Here is an 11,907-nt window from a genome sequence, read left to right as displayed (position 1 = left end):
AATCAAATTAATATCATTAATTTAAACATTAAAAACATTTTTTTATATTTTTAAAGTTGAAGAGGTGATTTATTAATTTAAAAGTTGATCAAGTTTGATGAATAAGTTTTGAAATTCAAAACATGTTCTTCTAAAAATTTTATTGGAATATAAAGGAGAAATATATTTAAGTTAGAATGTGAGTTGAAAGAATCTACCATATGTATATATTACCTTCTTTTCTGTCTTTAGTTTATAAAAATAATAGATTTTTTTAATAATTAACTATAATAATTTATAAGAATATAATATATATATATATATATATATATATATATATATATATATATATATATAAATTATCTTTTCTTTGTTCACATTTTATATTTTTAATTTTATCTTTAATTATTATTTTAAAAATTAACTTTTTTATAAATAATTTATTTTTAATCGTTATTTTAAAAAAATATTACTTTTAACAATTATTTTAAAAATATCTTTTATGTACTCATTTTATTTTTTTAGTTTTATTTATTATTTTAAAAAATAATTATTTTATAAATAATTTATTTTTAACTGTTATTTTAAAAATTTATTTTGTTTTTAATAATTATTTTATTTAATTATTATTTTAAAAATTAATTATATATTTTAAAAAATAAATATTATTGAATTTAACTTAAATTTTTATAAAAATTTAAAAATACAAACACACAAATGAAGATGTGTTTCCAATAATAATAATAATAATAATAATAATAATAATAATAATAATAAATAAATAAATAAATAAATGAAGTTTTAAATAACTTTTCGGCATTCATATTAGGAGCGGTTTGTTCCTACATTTTTTTCCTACGTTTCCATAAAACCCTTAATCCCCAAAATACCTTTTATTGAAAAATTAGGTTTAATTCCTTACCCTAATCCCCGTCTCTCCTTGAACTGCAAAACCATTTTGATTTCTCGCTTTATTTCTAATGGCAACGTGTAGTGTAGTGGTAATTGGGATTCATAAATTGCAGGAGATGAAGGAGGTTTGGATATAGGACACGTTTGGTGGGGGAAGAAGGTGCGTGAGATGCATTCCGCATTTTCCTTTCCGGAATGTAATCTTTTAATATATTTTAGTTTGAATTTGAAAATAAATTTTTGAATATATATTTTTAATGTATTTAAAATGTATATTTTTTAATATATTTTAAAATTTTAAAATATTTTTTTTAAAATATGTGTAAGACCTATATTCTGATTTTAAAAACTTTTGGTTTGGTTTTATTAGAGGATCCAAAGTCATTTAATTGTTATCCTTAGGACCCTTTTAACTATTCACTATTCTCATTCTGTCTTCTTTTCTAAGAACAGTTCACCTTTTTTTTCCCAGTTTTAAAGCAGAGCTAAGCTAGGGCTCTTGAGATAACCTCCGAACTAGCTGAGCGTTCTTTCTTCCACATAAGTCAATCTCCAACCTTTATTCCTTTATGTTTTCAGTTACTAAGCTATGGTTCCACAATAATCTCTATCATGGCTTCATTTTTAGTCCCCCTATGCTTCTGTTTTCAGCTCTTTAAATTGTTCATGGTCTTGGTGCTTCCTCCATTAAAAGTTTTCTTCTCTCTAAGCTAGCTTTCAGTTTCAAGATAAGGGAAGTTAGATTTGTTCATGTTTTTGAAGCATATTGTGTGTTTTGGTTCCATTTTATGATTGAGATGCATGTTTGAGGTCTCTATTTGTATGGAAAATGAATTGGATGTTGCTTTGTACTGATTTTATGGTTTGCATGCATGAGCAGGAGAGAAACTTGTTATTCTTGCCCAAGGGAGCAAGTCTCACCTGAGTGAGAGTAGTAGAAAACTCACTCAGGTTCTGTTCAAGTGGTCACTTAGGTGACAAGTTTGCAGAACTTCACTGTTCAAGCTCTCGTCCAAGCGAGAATGCCTAGCTTAAGCGAGAGGCTTCTATCGCTTAAGCAAATACTTCTAGCTTGAGAGAGACGGGTGCATAGACGTAAAGGGACATGCTTTAGTGCTGCTTTCTTCTCTGATTTGGTTGTTTGTCTCCATGATTGAGTGATTTACCTTAAAGCATGAAGTATAATGCCATGTATATTTTATGTGATATAAGGAGACTGAGATATTATTGTGCTTGGTATGAAATGAAACATGAATTGGTTGGTTGTACATTGGCATGATATTATAATGCTTTGAGATAACATGTGGTTGGTTGTACATAAGGGAGAACATGTATATGTTATAAGCTAGACATAATTCCATGAACCTCTTAGGGAGACCTCATGGTGGTGTAATTAGATAAGGATTCAAGCAAGGTTGCATCCTAACACTCTAAAGAATTAGTCAAGCTCACATAGAATAGACTGATTCAAGTGGTGAGAGGAGTAGGAGGTACTAGTCTTTTGCATGATAATGACCCTAGATGATCATGGACTAACCTTGTGTGTGGTAGGGTGAAACTCATTGGCAATTGCTCTGCAGAGCAGTAGAGGCCACCACAAGTGCCAGCAACCAGTGAATCTCCTCTTTACATGTATCCAGATAATTGAGTTAGAGGGTCTTTATTGTTTGCTATCACATACCTTGTATGGTTACTGAAATGTCTGTTTAAAATCTGTTTGTTTATTTATATGAATTTTTTTTTCTAGCTTACCCTCTCTGTGTTTGTTTCTGGTTTGGTTTTCCTTTTTGCGATTATCACTAAAAATTGGTGTGTTTGTTTATGGCATATGTTTTATACGTTAGTTTCATGTTCAATATATTTTAGATAACTGTAAAAGGTTAATTCTGATATGCTTCTCTCATTGTTCTATTTTATTATAATTATGTGACGTTTTATTTATTATAATTTAAATTGGGATATCACAATGTGCATTTTAAAATATTTATTGTTTAAATATATTTCAGAATATTATTTTAATTTTGAATATATTTTACTATTTAATTTGATGATGTATGTCGGGATTCTCTATCACTCTAAATGGAGGTTCCGTAAGTGTTTTTTTCATCAAATTCATTCAAATGCATATTCTAAAGTGTAGCTTTTGAAAATTTTGGAATATATTTTTAGATTTGGAATTTTGTTTTAGAATTGTATTACAAAATGGAGATGCAAAGATAATGTTTAGCTTTTTATTATAATTTTAATGAAAAGGTAATTGGGGTTTATTTATAGATTCTATATGGGTGTGGAAAGAAAAATGGGAGATGAATGAAGAAACATACATATTAAGGATAATAAAATGGGACAACTTGACATGCTGTTGGCCCATAAAATATGGGGACTGGCTGGTCTGCAGTAAAAAAGTAGGTTAAAAATCCTAACTTACTCTCTGTTAAAGGACAGGTTTTAATAATTTTAGTTATAATATTATTATATATTTTTATTTCTCAAATGATAAAATAAAACAAATATTTTTTATTTTCATTTTTATTAAAAAAAACACAAATTGATAGGTGAATCTCTCCCACGTTGTTTTGGGTTCGTCAATTTCACAAGTGAGACGAGACGGATAAAAAAAGCTAATAAATTGAAAATTCCTATTCAATTCACAAATCTTTTGTCATCTAATTCATGTCACACTTAAAAATGAATCATTTGAGATTAGAGAGAAGTGTAAATTGTAAAGCAAAGAAGAATAATAAAAAAAGAACCCTTGGAGTTGTTGGCGTAAATAAAATTTGTCCAATCGTGTCCATGTGCATCCAATGAGAGCTTCATTGAACTATTTCCACATAATGTTTTTGCAAAGTGCAAAGCACTTGTGCAATTTGAGATGAAGCCACCAAGTCAAAATTGAGTACTCATGTGGGTTTGAAACCGACCAATTAAGCACCGCATAGTGGAAAATCACACACCATTACTCATATTTCACCACGTTTGAGGGCTAAACAGATTGCGGCGATTTGTCCATTTTTTTTTCCTTATGAGAATGAAAATTTGAAGTTTCTTTTGTACATTATTTGGTCAAAGTACTCTCCTATAGCCAATAAAAATGGTTTCGATTTTATCATTGCTTTGTTGGTGGGTCCTTGATTGAGTTTAGGATATAATATAATAGCATCTATTATAAGATCCTCAATCAATGCAATCTTATTCGTTCTATTGTTCTTACTTGGGATAAAGTTTTGAGCAGCCATGTGTGATTGAGAATAAGCAAACATAAAGAAAGACAGCATAGGATAAGTGTTAGTGAATTTCGTCATTCTTCAATCATTATCTTTCTAGTTTCTAGCTTTGATACTATACACGGGTTAAAGTATTTATAGCTTTCATTTGTTTTTCATATTTTATGGAGTTGTAAGGGTGGTTAACTTGTTGTTCAACCCTTTCTTCATAAATACATATTAATTATGTTTTCTTTTCTTAAATTATGACGTAATTTTTATTTTTATCTTAAATTTTGATAATATTAGGTTCTATATTTAATAAATACAGTTAATTTTTATTTATTTTTTATCAAATTAGATCCTTATATTTAAGAAAGGTGTGAATGCATTTTCTGTATTTTTTATGTGAATAAAAGGTCAGCGTGTTCAAAAATTAATATAATTTACCGTTTGTCATGTCAAAAAATAATTAACATCATTAAAAAAAAAACTGCATCCATGCATTTTGAAAGCATTGGATGTAACAAGATCAAAATTTAAGATAATAACAAAAATTGATATTATGTTTAAAGATAAAAACATAGTAGATCCTGTAAATAAAGTTTGTTTATATTAATAAAATAGTATATTATACTTTTTAGCACAACACTTATTAACTATATTATTTTTGTTACAATAAACAAAATGTCAATCATCAGAGAATAATTATACTTATGTTAAGTTTTTAATATTATTTGATAAGGATGTAGTTGAAAACACTTAAAAGTTAAGATGTCAATATCATTGGTAATCATGTGGCTATATTTTTGTTAAATCTTTTTAAAGGATTAATTATTTTAAGGAGGGTTTCTTTTTTTCAGACATAAAAGCAAGTTAGAAGGATATAAGAAAAGGAGAAAGGTTACATACAATGTAGCGAAAGTCCAACATACAGTGTATTTAGTGGCGAAAGTTTCTATGGTCTAATAAACTATTTCGTTATTGACGATTTTGTATGGTATGTATTTTTTTTTAAATAATAATTTATTCATTGGTAAGAAGACTTTTATATTGAAAAAAAAAAAAAAACTGTGCAAGGAGATAAAAGTTTATGAATGCACAATTAGGATGGGGATATGATTTTTTAAGTAATCATTCTTGTGAAGGGTCTAGGCTCATGATGAGTGAGTCAATTGTTTAAAATTATAAGAGGTATGAAATATAGATCTTTTATTATTTAAGTATAAAACAATAATTATTTAAATTTTATTTCACAAATAATAGTTATTTGATGAAAATTGTTAAATTTATATATTTTGGAAATGTATATTAGGAGCAAGGATTTACAGTCCTTTAGAACAACCTTTTGATCCCAAGATTTCCGGTCCCTTACTTTCGTATTTTTTAATCTCACAATTGAATCTTACTACCCAAGTCGATCCTATTGGCAACGGGCAAACGACGCTTACGCGGGATCTCGGTGCCCTTCTCTTGCTCTTGAAAGAATAGAAGTTGAGTTCGAGTTGTTATCATGCCGGATCAGAAAAGTCAAAAGCCATACTAAGAGCCAGCGGACCTGCTCACGGGAGTCAGGCCTGTTCTGTAGTGGGCAGACGTAGCAGGGCCATCAGAATATAGGAAAAAGAGCCGCTGGAGAAAACCAATTACGCCGGGTTCTCAATTCCATGGAGTATGTAGTGAGTTTGAATTGACCCGGTTAGCTAGAAGGTTCCTTTCGCTACCGTCCTAAGGTTAAACCAACCGTTGGTTTGCTTGAACAAGATTTCACTGAAGTGAACCCGACGCGAAGTTGGTGAAACCTGAGCGTAGCTAATGAAAAGGACTTAGATTAGAACCGACTATAAGCCCTGAGAGCCAGCAAGCAAACCCCCCCTGACTCTCTCTAAAAAGCCTGCGTAGTAAACTCCTTGTTTGTTTTCTTTCCGATAGCTGCCTAGTTAGTTTTTCCAGTTTTCAAGTCAAGCGAGAAAGCAAGTGGAATAAGACTTTCCTTTTTTCGGCCATTTCTCAGCAATAGCTACCTGAATGGAAGCAAGCAACCTTCGGGGAGAAGAAGAAGAGTGGTCGAAGACTACGAGTCGAAGCTAAGACCAATCTAAGCAAATTTCCCTCAGCTGGAAACTCACTATCTAGATAGCTTCTTAGCGCTTAGCTACTTTATTTATTTATCCTTCTGCGCCGCTAGCGCTACTACTCCTAGTGATAGGGATAACCTACTCTTTTTCGCGAGAAGGCCCATCTCGGACCAGTGACGTATTCTAATGATCTGGATCTCTGGCTTATCTCTTACTTTACGGATTCGATTTCGGCTAGTGGGATTTCAGTGACGATAATCAGGGAAAAGGCTTGATTGGCTCTGATCGATACCATCTAAAAGTGCTTGCTTCATCCATTCGTGACATTACTGGTTATTCTTACTAAGTTTCGCCTCTAGTGACTCTTGGAATCATGCGCATGGCTCCATGTCGGCCTGAATTTGGCGTCGGTGTAACGACCGGTGCAAGTAACAAATACTACCTACGAGTCTCATTCTCTCGCATTCGTCCTTACCTGTCTTCTATTCTATTGATCCAGTTTAGGCAGCTTTCAGTCTCTATAAACTTTATGGAATATTTCACAAGATACGAAGTCATCAATCAATGGCATGAAGGAGTTCAATCAGGAACAGAAAGACTTTCAAAGCAAAGGCATGAAGGCAGGATAAATACCTTTACTAATGTGCAATCAGCTAGGTAATACAGTGAGTGAAATTTCCTGTGCTAGCCATAAGTAGCAATGCGGAAGAGAAAGACTAATTGAATTCTATTGCTAGAGGAGATAGAGAATTCAATTAGTTAACTTTCCCCACAGAAAGTAAGAAAGGAAAGAAGTCTTGGTAAGAGTTATGTTATACTATTCAATGGTACGAAGTCACCCGACTCATATCGAGAAAGTAAAATACGATGACAGACAAAACAAGGGAAGCTGAGAAGGGATGCCCTCCGCCGATGGTAGACAAAGTGAAAAGCAGAATTGCAGTTCACAGAAGATAAGTTCAAAGAATTTATTTACCGAAAGAAGGGAATTGCTTTCCTCTTTCCCGGCCTTGCTTTCACTAGTTAAACTACCGCAGGTTCTGGATCGATTGGATCAACTACAACTGGGATGAGATGAACAGAAGGGTGTAACACAATCCGCTTCGTAACTGGAAGGCCGGACCGAAACATTCACTGGTTCAACAAGCTCCATAGCCCCCATGTTCGTTTTACTCACCGTCAGCCTTACTACTCACTACTTATTCGATTACCAGCTTTCTCTTACGCCCGTCCCCGCCCCCGACCATAAGAGGTGGATTTTTGCCCATACCCGCTATTACTCCTGGTTGAGCTCCTACTCTTATAAAAGTATCCGGTGCGTAAAATCATCTATAAAGCAAATGGTGGAAGTGTTGACCGATTCAAACCGATGAAATTGGTCGATTTAGCACTCGGCTAACTCCCATCTTATTTAGTCTTCTCCTATTTCTAAGTAAACCCCGCCCCTATATGCCCTGGGTAGACATGTGAAGGTAGACTTTGACCGGTCTTGGTCTGTGTTTGGGCGTGCTAGCAAGGCTAAGGCTGGAAAAAGAGTACATCAAGATCAGTCAAGTCATCACTTATTCGATTGTTGATTCCATTCCCTATATGCCCTATCTATTGTTCATGCCTTCTTTACATGTTGGGTGGATCAGATCCCCTTTCAACTCTCATTATGGGAAGGAGGTCTTCCTTCAAGTTCTAGCTCTTTCGAATAGATAGCCCCAGGATCAGGCTAGTATGGCTTGGCATCGTCTGGGTTTCAGGCCCAGATGGTGTGGGGGTTAACCTCCCCAGCACATGATTGTCTGATTCTGTGTCCTTAAGGCAAGACACTGGTAGAAGCGGCTTATCCAGTTTTAGGGTGGGATGGGTTATTGCTATCCCAAGCATCCTTGCTGGACAGCCACGGACATTTTGTTTCTAACCTTACTCCTGTGAAGGATTCTTTGGTTACGAAGGTGCCCCCCCATGGACGGTGAAACATCCGCCCATTGAGGTGAGTTCTGGTGTCTTATCTTTAAGTATTTGGAAGCCAATTTGCTTGAAATTGAGCTCCGATTGCGCCCTGAAGGGAGTCTCTCTCATGGAACGACTTACGTCCTTCTGTGAAGGGATCCCTTTATGGTCTCCATGTATCAGGTATTTGATAGCAGCAACGAAATGTTGTCTGATTTATCAAAGCAGAACTGCCGCGGATTCGTTGAGGATCTTTGGTCAGAGCCTGATATCATAGCTAGCCTTCCTCCGTCGACTAGCGTATTCCACTAGTTCAGGGGGAGGGAAGAGGAGAATTCTTGAAAGAGAGTCAAATGACCTATCCTTGAAAGCATGAAATTAAGTCAGTCCTTTCGGGTGGCAGCCCAGTCCTTTCATTCCTTCCTTCCTGAGAATAGATCCCCAATAGCTCGCAGATGAGGAATTCTTCCGCTACGACCCTTAGGCGAGCTAATCAGTCTTGCTTTGCCATAAAATCCCTCCTCCTTCTTTTCCCTTTAGTAAATAGAAAAGAAGCATTCAATTCCATGTCTTAAGCATGATTAGGGTTAAGGTAAGGGAAGGATTGCAGCTAGATAGTAGGCGGAGGGGGAAAGCTAGCTGAAGATGCATAGAATGCCATGGTTGGCTCTTGGGGAAGGAGCTTCGGTAAAGGAAGAACGCGGGTTACCCTCTTCCAGTTCTCTCCCTGCTAGCTAGCCAAGAGAAAAGTAAAAACCCTCGCTTCACCACTTCCAAGACTGAAAATCCAATTATAGAAGAATCGACTGCTGGAGAAAGGTTTTAAGGAAGTTAATCAATAGGAGAAGGTATCTTCTGGCTTAGGGAAGGCCCCAGCTCTATGATTGATCTAGGATTACCCGAGACGAACTGTCGATTCTCCGATAAATGTCAATGAGTTAAACATGTTTCCGAGACTTCAACATACATGTTTGGCAGCGGCAAGGAGTGTTTTTGACTTCCTAACACGGATACCAAGGCAGCTGAGCAGTGCAATGAGGAAGAGGTTTGACTTTTTTCTCGAAGCAAGCTGTGTTACAATCCCTCCTTCGCTCCGGCTCGTCTAAGGTCGAACTTCTTCCTTTTGCTTGGTAGCCTTATTCGGAGGCTCATGAAGAAAGCATAGTGACGCATTCGAACTACTTTTATGACGATATTAATTAGAAGAAGTAAGAATGCCGGAATCTTGTTAATTGAATTTCACGGTCAAATTGATAGCAAAAAGCAAGAAATACCGGTTTAGTAGTCTCGTAGCAAGGAAGCTAATAAGACCTTCGACGTGGTGCTTGTTATTTATTTGACGGTTGTTGCACGCTATTTCCGAATGCAATTGAATTAGCTGCTTTCTCAATCTTTCGACGACTTGAAAGCAAACTAGTCCTGGTTATACCCGGAGCAATGCAAGAGGTCCACGCGGGCGGGGCACACCAAAAGTGACAAAATCCCTACAAGAAGGCGGCCTATTTTAGGGATTAGGAGGATTCGATTACAGTGGCTAGTGCTTGCCTTGAAAGACTTGGATTTTATAATCATCATTGTATACACCGGGGGGTATATGGGTTATCAGGAATGGAGTCAATAGCTTGCCTGAACTAGAATAGCCTTATTTAGAAGGGGAGAAAGAGTCAGGGATGGTCGTGGACAAGATTCTAACCCGGGAATCAAATCAATGTTAGGGAGTCAAAGCTATTGGAACAGTGTAGTTCAACCCCTTGGAGACTGGCAAGTAAGCTAAGCTATCCGTGCTGTTGTCGTAGGGCGTAGTGAGCTCGATCTACTGAATCACAGGCTGAGCCGCGAGTTGTTGGTGGAGCTTCGAGTGATCGATGGGCATCTCTCAGCCGAGTGGAGTCAGTTATTTTAAGTGAACTAGGCTTTCCGCAGTTCCGCACGACGATCGGAAAACACTATCACACCTGGCTTGCTATTCCGAGGAGCCACTTTTTTGTCTCGCAGCGGCAGCATCTGTTGTCTTTAGAACGAAGTGCCTTGGTTGGTCGTATCCATCTCTAGAAGTGGGGGATTTTTCACTTTCTATCTAGACCAGTTTTTGCAACTAATTGAATGGATCACCCAGGGGAACCTCCCAACAACTCACTATCCCTCGGTTTCTACCTCTTCCTTTTTTACATCCTTTCTAACAGTCTTGGCGAAAGGAAAGGTCGGATAATGGGCTACATGTTGGAATGCCTCTAAGGAATCAAAACCAGACCTCGGTGAAAAAGGTCCCTATTTTCTATTTCAAAGAACTACTTATGATCTGAGACTCTCTATCTATTGTCTTACTTTCGGCATCTTTATTTACGAGGAATTGCTAAGTAGGCGTACTGGTTGTCTCTTCTTGAAATGCTTTCTTTCCCTTGGCTTCGGTGCCAGCTAGGACTGGTAGCATGGTCTTCTCTTAGGCTTTCTCTTGGTGGAGGAATGGGAGCTGCACGTTAGCACTTGACTTTATGACTCGGCATAAGAGGTCCTGTCTCTTTTCTGTTTTAGCGGGAATAAGCAGTCTTTGTGCTTTGAGCGTGGCACTAGTCTGACTGTGCTTTCCTAGCCAAAGGCAATTCTTTATCTGATCTTGCCAGGAAGAAGGGCATCCAACAGACAGAGTGATTTTGATAATTAAATCTTGATTTTGATGTTGTAACGGTTATCAAATGATGTTGAGTTGTTATATGAATTATTTGATGTGTAAATAATTATGAATGTTTGTGATCAAGTTAGTTTAAGTTCAAATGATGTTGAGTTGTTATATTTCTTTCATTTTTTGTTTTTCTTCTTATGTGTTGATTGGTTGTTTGTTTCTTACTTTAATTAATTTAAATATGAATGTTATTTATACATGTAAATGAAATAATGGTGTGATTGTTTGTATTTTCTCTAAGTCTTCATATAATGAATTTTAAACATAGTTATTTCTAAAAAGGGAATGCTATATTAAAATGTTTATGAGATGTATTGAACTTGGAATTCATATGAGATATCCTGATTCTATTGACATTAAACTCACATACATGAAAATATTAAGGAGTGAGAATCGAAAATATTTTTGATGAACTAGTATGTAATGTGAAAAAGAACATTAATCACACACTAATTAGATTTCATTAAAAGCTTAACTAAAATTTTCTTAGTCCGTAAAGATGGTTAATTTCTTTTAAATGTACTAAAAACGAAATTGTGCAATAATTATGGTATTAAAAGCATATTTTATCCTATAAGAAAATACAGAGTTCTTAACTTATAAAAAAAATAGTATAATTTAGTTTTATAATTATTAAATTGATATATTTTAAAAAAAATTACGGTGTCTAAATTGACTTTTTAAAAGTCGATTCTACTTTTACAAAAATGGATTCTAACTTTTTCGTTTAAAAAGAAGTTTCTCATTTTCACAAAAGTAAATCACCTTTCACAAGTATACTTTTTAGAAGAATAATAGTATGGTAATCTTTAAACCAATCTATTTTTTTTGAAGTCAGTTCCATCATTCCTCAAGCAAGATTGAAGAAAAAAAAAATCAAATATTGGATTTTTTTTAAAATGTCACTATTTGTCCTCATAATATTGAATTTCAGTCCCAAATTTTCAAGCAATATTATGTGTAATTTACATCCTTTATCTTTATAAATTATAATTTAATCCTTTAAAGCAAAGAAAAATCTAAAAATCCATATATATTATTCACCTGAGTTTGACTAAAATTAGAGATGAAAACACATTAGACTAATTCAATATTATGACTTCTTTATGGT

The sequence above is a fragment of the Vigna unguiculata genome, chromosome 1, assembly GCF_037176805.1.
Source record: "Vigna unguiculata cultivar grain cowpea cultivar isolate G323 ecotype 2 chromosome 1, ASM3717680v1, whole genome shotgun sequence".
In the NCBI taxonomy this organism is placed as follows: domain Eukaryota; kingdom Viridiplantae; phylum Streptophyta; class Magnoliopsida; order Fabales; family Fabaceae; genus Vigna; species Vigna unguiculata.
Note: the sequence above shows the minus strand (reverse complement) of the source record.